The following is a 10,113-nucleotide window of genomic DNA, read 5'->3' as shown; positions in this document are numbered from 1 at the left end:
CCAGGGGCAAGGGTACCTAGACCCGGTTTGTAGAGTACGCTTGGGGAGTGTGATCGTGTGTACAGCGTCTCTTTATGTCTGTCTCCACGTTGGTTGAGTGTGGAGTAAGTGCATATGAGAGCATGAGGGTGGGATGGATGTTTGTATATGTGTGTGCCTATATTTCTGTGTCTATATGTCAGGTTGGGTGTCAGGCGCCACCTCTCTGGGGACATCTTAGGCCCTCCAAGGTTTGGAGGCCTATCTCCTCCTACCACCACTTCCCCTGCCAGTGGCGGACTCCCTCAGACATCGGTTCGTTGGTGGTTCTTTGTGTCCGGGGATGGGCGTCCAGGTACACACCGGCTCACTCCTTGGCAGCCGCATATCGGGGCCTGGAGCCTGGGGCTCGCTCGGGCCACTTCGGAGGTGGGGTGCCCCCGGCCTCTCGGCCTGGGGCTCGGTCACTCAGGCACGGCTGGCTGCCGGCGGAGCTCACGGGCGCGTCATTGCAACTCCCCCTGGCTTCTGCTCCGCGGCTGCTGAGTGAGCCCTCATCTGGGACTCTCCTCAGCTCTTTCTGGGACAGTGGCGCGGCTGCCCCTCTGTTGGTCTTCCTTGGTCTCTTGTGTTCTGGGGGCCTCTGGATGTCTGGAGTTTTGATCTCCTCCATACCTGCTTCATGCCCTGGAGGACGGGGCTGTGGCCCCCCCACACCCTCTAGCAGATCATTACATGAAGGAACCTTTTAAAAAAAAAAAACAAGCGCGTCCATGCTCACAGGTGTACACACGGGTGATCACACCCACAAACTACACTCTTTTTGGCTCCTACCTCAAAGCACACTGTGTTCTGTTGATCTTATGTGCTGCACAATAATGTTTAATATTTAGTATTTACTGTCATATTCCCATATATCATTGTGATGTTGTTTATTCTATTACTCTTGTTCTCTTCTGCTTGTTTTCTTTTTTCTTTCTCAGCAGGTGATCCAGGTGATTGATATATGCATTTTTTCTCCTTCTTTTTTTTCTGCTCATTCTGTTGGTTTTTGTCTTTTGCCCTTCTCCCCCGTCCCTCTTCTCAGCTGTTTCTCTTTCCCTCTTTCTTTCTCCCCTTCTTTCCCCCAGTCAAGTCTGTCCCGTATTCAGTAAGTGAAAATAAAATGAACAATAAAAGGTGAATCAAATGGACCATTACGGCAAGGCTGGGATGGTCAATTTGGTAAAGTAAATCCGTTGGGCACCTTTCTTTGCCTTTAGACAACAATTCTGATGGCAAAAGAGCCAAACGGGACAGGCAAAAAAAAAAAAAAAAAAGACCATTTCATGTGTTGCCATGAAACCAGGCTCTCCTATACTCTACAACAGGCCCTTACCATAACTCTAACACAAACCTAGTTTGCTAACTTTAACCCCAAAAGCAAGAATTAACCCTCAAACACACCTTTGAAATGAAAATGAAAGAAAGAAACCATGTCAAAAAGTCAAAGTCTTACTAATTATGAACACTCAAGTGGTCCAAACTCTCACAAAACTGGAAAAGTGTGGAAATAGTGTTTCTTATGCTCTACTTATTTATTTATTTTTTTGTTGTTTGTGAATATAATTTTGCTTATTCTCACTACTGAACTGATTTCTGTCTTCCTCAAAACACTTCCTGTATAGTGCTGCCCACCCCAACAATACCATAATCAAATGTGGTCAGGATACTACAGTGTTTGGACCCGAAATTGTCAGCTTAGAGTTGAGAAAACAGCCCACTGAACACACTCAAAACTAAAGAAATCACCTTCAACTTCAGAAATAATCCTTGCGTTCTGTTTAATGTTTGATAAGTGCAGACCTGGCTCCCTTCTACATCAGCATTAACTCTGCAGAGATGGTAAACATTAGTACTTTTTACCTTTAAAAACCATTTCTTCAGTGCATTTGAAGGCGTGGCTGCTCTGTGTTGTTATATGTGGGATAATAACAATTAGGACTAATTCTAACAGGATGATTCAGCTCCATTGCCACAAGAACAGACACAAGAAGTCTTTCATAACTGCAATAATCGTGTAGAATGAAACACCTGTTTAACAGAGAAACATCTACTATATATTCTGTTTTATTTAAACTCATTCATGTACTTCTAATCTGATGGAGATTTTTTTTCTGTTGTTTTGTGTTTGATTTTATCGTATTTTAAGTTTTTTATTGGCACAGGTTGTGTCCATCATTATAATATGATCAGAAAAGTTACTGTCTTGGTGTAATAACATCTTCAGCTATTTTGAACCATCCTCCAAATGAATATGTCTGACACATCTTAACAGAAGTATTAGCTCAGCACACCCCTAGATGTCAGCATGAGCTTTTAACAGCCTGTTTGTGCAGCCCTGGGGGGCTATCTGTGACTATATTTAGCTCCTATTAATGTATGTGTCCCTTCTAATTGAAGCAAAACCTGAAACAGCTCAACTGTATGTGATTTTAGGATCTGAATTTTAAGTTAATAAGAAAAAACATAAGCAAATCTATTTGGTTTGATAGACCAAGATATAATTTTTATTGCACTGTACTGAAGCACAGCGTTGATTCAAATGGTCACACAGAACCACAAGATGGAGCTACTTTGCTATTAATGCAGCACTCTTAAATACAAGAACCTGGGGTTTTCAGAGGCACAGAAAGGGGGCTGTTTATCCAAACAATAATTACACACAGTGCACACCAGTGAAAAGTAAATTATCCATGGAAAATGATCTGTTGTGTTTCAGTAGGTTTGCAGCAGAGTTGGAGGGCTTAAATCCACAGCCTTGGCAGTCCGAGCTGTTCTTCTTCGTAACCTCTTGGTGGCGACGGTGAATGACTCATTTTTTTAAAGTGGGTTAATGAGTCATAACAATTCAGGTGCACTCAGTCGTGTTCAGCCAGTGGCCCACAAAAGATTGATCTCACTTAGTTAAAATTACTCGAGAGGAAATGTTTGCTGAGCACAGCTGATTACAAGCTTCTCAGTCAATTATTCATCTATGTTTTCTTTGATTTAACAAAATGCACATCACCCCAATTATTTCAGAGAATATGTCTGACTTGTTTACAATGCAGTTTCCTGTCACCGCTAAGTCACTTAGCAGAATTACATCTGAACATTAAAGTGAGTGCTTTAGTGGAGCAACACGGTAATGTGACACACATTTTATTTGTTAGTAGGTTAAGAGTTTTTCCCAGCTGTGACTCCAGAGCTCAGGCTAAGCCGGGTTTGCTGTGGTCGCCCCGTAAAGCCCGCTGACGGATTTTGTTTCACTGTTTGACTCGTCGCAGGTGCTCTTGACCCATTTCACTTACAGCCCCAATGCCAGTCATCACTTTTGCGTTTCCATGGCAATATAAGCAGATGCAGTAGAATGCCATGGCAACAACAGATCTCATTGAGCAAAAACTGAAGCTCCCTGTTGTGCATACACCTGTGTGTGCTTATAACAGTAAAGTCTGCCTATTGAGCTTTTCCTTATTTTCTGTCACATATAACCACCTTTACAATGGTGCAATGGTCAAAGTTTGATACAAAGAGGTCATCATATAAGTAATCCCAGACTATTCTCCGGACATTCGCAAGACATCACTCAAATCTTTCTGTCAGTGTTTCTGGTGTCGTTCATTTATGCACAAGTTGTCCTTTTGCAGAACAGAGTATTAGCATTACAGAGATTGTTTCATTACTCCCAATCCTTAATTTTTCAGTGTTCGGGATTGCTGTCGTGAAGTTCATCTTTTGCCCCAAACCCCAACTTTTTACTAACCCAAACTGAGTAGGATTTGATGCCTAAACTTAACTAGCAAGTGAACACAAAAGTGAAAATAGAGTGAAAAAGCAAAGAACTCAACTCATTTAAAGGGGGAAAAAGCAAGCCTGTTTGACAAGCTGTCAGCCTTCAACCTGCTAAAATTGACTTCTTAGGTTTCTAAATTGGAACTGTTATGTCTTAGTGGCCAATACTGCCATAGAATCAAGGGGCTGACACCAAAGGACACCGTGTGTGCAACAGGAAAATCCAGGTAGCATCTGACAAAATGGAATTTTATAACTCCCCACGATGAGAACATGATGGTAATCCCAGTGAGCTAAATAGTTTGACTTCAGACTGCCCTGAACACTCAGCTTCAGACAGTTTATTTCCTAATCTTGGCCCCTGTATGATGTCATATAGAGGACCCCTAATATGGTCATCTAAAGTGTATCAATGTATATCAGATCTGTGTGACACAGAAGCTTTACATACTCCTGTTCAAGAAGAAGATTGTTTTTTTTAACCATTAATGAGCATATGAGCAAAATTATAAATTGTTTGATCATAATCCTTCAGCGTGGTAATTTTTCATTACAAGTGTTGGTTTATTTTTATGACACTGAAACATTTTCTGCTCAATTTCCAGACTGAGTTTAAACACAGATAACAGCTGCATTGATGCTTTTAAATCCCTGTATGCCTACTTAAGTCAGCACAGATAATTGATTGGGAGTCAATAGGGATTCAATAAGTAATTAGACCTGTAAGAAGAACTGAATTCAAACATTGTTGGCATAAATAAAATTGTATTAACCTCTGTCCCAGTCATAACTGGCATGTTGCATTTCTCTACTCTGTGAAAGTAGGATGTGGATCGTCACAGGGAACAGATCAACCACATTAGATTTGTAAGAATATTGTTGCAAAGCAGACGTGACCATGCTTTAAACATCATGCTTTCATGTTCTTTTTTACACCAAATTCTGATCCTGCCATCCAGTGTTGCGCCAGAACTATTCACTATCAGGAGTGCCGTCTGATGTGATCTTCTATTACTGTAACCAATTTTCTCCAAAGTTTAAAGTGTTGTGCTTTCAGAGATGCTCTTCTGCATACCTTATTTGTAACAAGTGCTTATTTCTTTTTGCTATATAACCTTTGCACTGTCCACTTCCTGCTGTTACAAAACAAATTTCCCACGTGTGGGACTAATAAAGGTTATCTTATCTTATCTTATCTCATCTTATTTTAGCCCTTTTCCACATACTCGGCTTGGCTTGCCTCAGATTTAGGGCTTTCCGTGGTTTTCCGTGGTTTTCCATGGTTCCAAGTGAAATCCATCCAGAATTTGTGAGGTCAGCAGACTGCATGAAACTGATTGGCCAGTCAATGGCGTTACTCCAAGTCACTAGAGCAACTCCTTCATAAAAATCAAAAACACAGTTTTTGAAACCCAGTAACAAAGGAAATGGCCGCACAAAAATCAACACTGTGGCTGTGAGTTAGACAAAAAGCCTCAGCATCCTCCTTTGTTGTGTCACCTACAAATGGCGATCCCATGTGGATTAGGTGGCACTTAATTGTAATGGAAAACAACCAAAAGTGAGTAGAGCTGAGTCGAGTTAAGTCAAGTCAATCCAAGTAGGTACAAGTGGCAAAGAGGCTTTTGAGTTTCTGTTGTCTGCCTATCTCGAAGCAGTCTGGCCATTTTCCTCTGTTACCAACAACCATCCTGATGCTCAGTTTGAACTTCAGCTGGTCGTTTTTACCATGTCTACATGAAATAGATTAAATAGACTGAAGAGCTATTTTTGTTAACAAGCAGTTGAGTAGGTGCACCTAAAGGGGCAAGCGAGTGTATATAAATGATGGGTTTGTCCTCTAGGTTTGACATGTGAAGAATACGCCGAGTGCCTTCTTCTTTTCCAAAGGTCAACAGGGAGAGACTAATGTCGAGGCAAAAAGAAATGTGATTGTATAGAAGTCTATAGGAAAATGTCTCCTGAACCATGGGAAAAATTAATTTTGCCCTAGATAAACACTTTCCTGAACATAAACGTTTTAGGCGTTCAGTGACTTTTTTAGAGTCTAATTGAAAACAACAGAGAAATGATAAAGTACATGACACTTTAGAGTAGGTGGACATTGCCAATGAAAAGTTACAACGCCTAAGACCCACCCTATGGTATTACATCTTGGTTCCATAAAACTAAAAACAAGACTTTGCGAACCACTGGCTGATGTCATGATGGCGTTATCCATCTTTTATATACATTCTACCCTATTTATGTCATTTACTGAATAGTGGAGTGGTGCCTGGTGTGCTCTTCTGTTACTGTACTATTGAATTACATTTTAACACTTTTCTTATTATATATTGTGAGGTTTTACATCCAGACACATCTTTACTTTAGTCCCCATTTTAAAGTAGAAAGCAGCAGACACTGGAGAGATAATGTAACACAAAGATGTAGAATAGATCAATTATACGGGGTTTCTACAACAGAGGCCACCAGGAGCCCCATCTGGTTGAGACATGTTAAGGCTAAACATTGATTTATTAGCCTTTTTATTGACAGTTTCTGTCCTTATTTTACATCATGATGCTGCATGAGCAGTTTAATTGGATGACCACCACCTGAGTCCTTCTGCAGATCAGCTATCAGTGACAAGCAGTGCAGTTACAGGGCACACTCAAATCTGATTTGAAAGTGTCTCACAGTATCTGATATTAGCTGATCTGCTGCATCATTCATATTTTTATTTTTGAAAATCTGCTTAATGTATTAGTTGATTTGATGTTTGCAGTTGGCAGGTTATGTGATATTTTAGACCCTTTTATTTCCAAATTTTCTGATTTTAAGGACAACTCTGGTAGGTTCTACTTAAAGTAGATGGAGTGATTCTTTTTTCGGCATTATTTTTGCCCAATAATTGCCAAATTTTCCCTAAGGGCTCAAGCAGCTCTGGCTTGGAAGATGTTCTGCTCTTTCACCTGCAAGCAGAGCAGATTCAATTTGGGTGCTCTTTCAACATCCGAGTGGAATTTTTCTCATAGTATATGCTCTAAAAAACAATTATAGGATCGTAGATATATTACAAACATGTCAATCCTCATGGTAAAAGTGGCAGGTTTTCCTTAAAACACGTGTAGGTGGAACCTTCATGTGATCAAGAGAAGTTATTTGTGAGCCCATCAAGACATTTTTATGCTTGGAAATATCCATTCTTTCCTTTTTCTTCCACTCCTTTCACTCTTACATATCTTAGAGTGATTGGGGGACTGGAGCCGATCCCAGCTTTCATAGGGTAAAAGGCAGAACTGCTAATTTAGACTCACCAATTAACCTAATGTATGTACGTTTTTGGACTCCAGAGCACCTGGAGAGAATTGTTTCCTCATTGTTTCCTCACTGTGAGGAACAATGTTAACCTCCACGACCATCCTGCACAGCTTCGAAGTAACAAATGAGAAAAGGAGACTGGCTGTGAAGACTTCATTGTAATTTGTTGATGGTCAAAGTATTACGGAGTTACACATTCATCTATATTTTGGCGTTTAAGCGATACCAGCATACCTTATTTCACAGTTTACTCAAACATAACCTAAGTTTTGTATAAATAACTTTATAATGCTGGAAAAACATTATGGATTTGTTTTTTCATACAATTTGATTTTTTTTAGTTTTATTCTTGTTCTATAAAAAAATGACTGTAAGGCATAATAAGAAAAACAACAGTACCCAAATGCAGTCAGCAGAAAAAAGAAATGAAAAATGAGCTTTTACTGGCTCATAAAGTTGAAATAAAAACTGAAAACTTAGAAACTGAATTATAAACTGAAATTAAAAAAACCAAAAAAACCTTTATTAGTCTTTTTAAAGTCATCCAACTGCATGGGGGAAAGAACTGTTCTTGTGCCACGAAGTACTGGTGTTGATGAACCACAGCCTCCTGCCAGAGGGGAGTGACACAAAAGGTTTATATCTGAGGTGGAAGGGGAGGGGTCAGCAACAGTCTTCCTTCCCTTTCTCAGTGTCCTCGAGGTTTAGAGGTTTCTGAGTGACAGCAAACTGCAAGTTAGTCAACGTCTGAGCAGAATGAATGACACTCTGCAGTCTGCCTTTGTCCATAGATGTGGCAGCAGTGTACTATCAGAATCAGAATCAGAATCAGAATACTTTATTGATCCCTGGGGGAAATTACTAGATAGTGATGGAAAAATTAAAGATATAGCAGAGTGCACAACCACTGCAGCAAGCTGAATTTCATCAGCTACTGCAAAAGTACTATCCTCTATTGTGCGATCTTGATGAGGAAACTGATGTTTCCACTTGGCAGGCCTGCAGGAAGAAAGAATCTGGCGGGACTGGTTTCATGCTGAAGCCTACAATCTCCTCCACTGTTCTGACAGCACTGAGCTCCAGGCTGTTGTCTGCACCGGGTCACCAGAATGTCAGTCTCACTCTTGAGAGAATCAATGAGCATAAAACTGAGCTGCACATGAGGCAACAACATGACAAAGAAAGGAGAAGACAAGACAATACACAAAAACAATAAGGATTGAAAACGTGTTGGGGAACGTGGCAAGGGTGCGCGTCATCAGTGCAGGTGAAGACAATCAGGACCCAAAACCCAAGACTAGAAAAGAGAAAACACTGAAGGTGAAACAAGAAAATGAACAAACAGCCAATACTGAAACAAAGTAGCCTGGTCTCACATCTGTTCATGTCAACACCTTTTATTTACTGATTTGTGTTTCTGGACACAAATTTACTAATTATTTTTGTGCACAAAAATAACAATATTTTATACATTTAAAAAGGTTAAAAAAGTCCATATGAGGAAGTTGGAAGGGTTGATAGTGCGGCGAATAAGTTTCCTGTTAACACAAGAAAAGTTTGAGTCATACTGGACATAGAGTTTAGCACATTTTTGTAGGCATTTTTAAAAATAATTACTAATTACAAATATGTTGCTTGGTTAAGTTTATGCACTAAAAATTTCCAGATCAGTTTTGCATGGGTTCTCTCCGGCAACTCCGGCTTTCTCCCACTGTCCAAAGACATGCAGTTAGTGGGAATAGGTTAATTCTGTCTGGTGACTTGTCCAGGGTGTACCCTGCCTCTCGCCCTAAGATAGCTGGGGTAAGATCCAGACCCCCCACCAACCCTGAAAAGGATAAGCGGAAGACAATGGATGGGTTACATGTTACAAAGACAAAATAAAGGGGAAGAAAAATGTGGAAAAAAAGGTGGCTAATTCAAAAATCCATTAAAATCCAGACAGAAACCAAAAACACAGTGAGACTGAAACTGAAAGAAATATTAATAAGGTTAAAGTGGAAACAAAAACGTGTGTGACAAATTCTAACATATCTGTCATACAAAAAGAAAGCAGGTATAATAAACATAAATAGGACCATTGAAAAGTATTCCCTTGTGGCCATAAATGACCCCATTCGGTCAGTTTCAGTTGCTAAAATAGCTTGTTCGCTTGAGGGTTAAACTAGTATTGGTGGAATGTGCAATAATGGGTTTCCTTTTGACTTTTTGAAGACTTTATGCATTTCAAAGACTACATAATATCACACGTAAATGCTTTTCTGAACCGAGCAGAAAGCAAAACTCTGAAGTATAAAGCAAGGATTTTTCTTCATTCCTGACATCCTTTCTGTATGAAAGATTTCTACCCATCACCGCTCTTTTGCTGAATTATCCAGATGGCCTCTGCATGTGCTGTACTCTATCATTTAGAGTTGCCTCTACATGCTCCCTCCATTGTAATGCATATCCGCATGTGGTGCTTTTTAGCCAGCAGCTCCTTTCACTCCAGAATCAGTGCATCTCAATCAATTTGAGCTCCTTTTATTCACACTGACCACTGCTTTGGCCAGAAGCTTTTGTAGCCAGACAGTAGAAGGTTATTTGTCTTATGTCTGAGAATATACAACAATAGTAGCTTCTATAGGCGGAGATGTGATTGAAATAACCATCTGCCTGACTGGCCACCTTGATTAAATTGGAGTGCTGAATGCTGATGCCTTGGGATAAGAGCAAAGATCACAGAAGAATTTCAACTATCAGCGAAAGCAACAACAACACCACAAACATGATGTGGAGGGTATAATTTGCAAAATTACTTTGATGGTTTCCTGGCTGCCTTCCAGAGTTTGATACATGTGTTTATTTGTACATGTATTTGTCCTTTTTTTAAAAAATAAAAAAATAAACTTGTGTAAAAGTGCCTGTGGGTCTTCTGGGTGGTCAGTCTGTGCCCACATTAATCTCACAGATGAGAGAAGAGGTCCTGACCTCGGGTGTTTTTCCTTTCAGGGGAGGTCATTTTCAGTCAGCTAG

The sequence above is a fragment of the Rhamphochromis longiceps genome, linkage group LG8 (assembly GCF_057381845.1).
Source record: "Rhamphochromis longiceps isolate RC_006_pf linkage group LG8, R_longiceps_female_GT1.1, whole genome shotgun sequence".
Taxonomy (NCBI): Eukaryota; Metazoa; Chordata; class Actinopteri; order Cichliformes; family Cichlidae; genus Rhamphochromis; species Rhamphochromis longiceps.
This window is presented reverse-complemented; position numbering follows the sequence as displayed.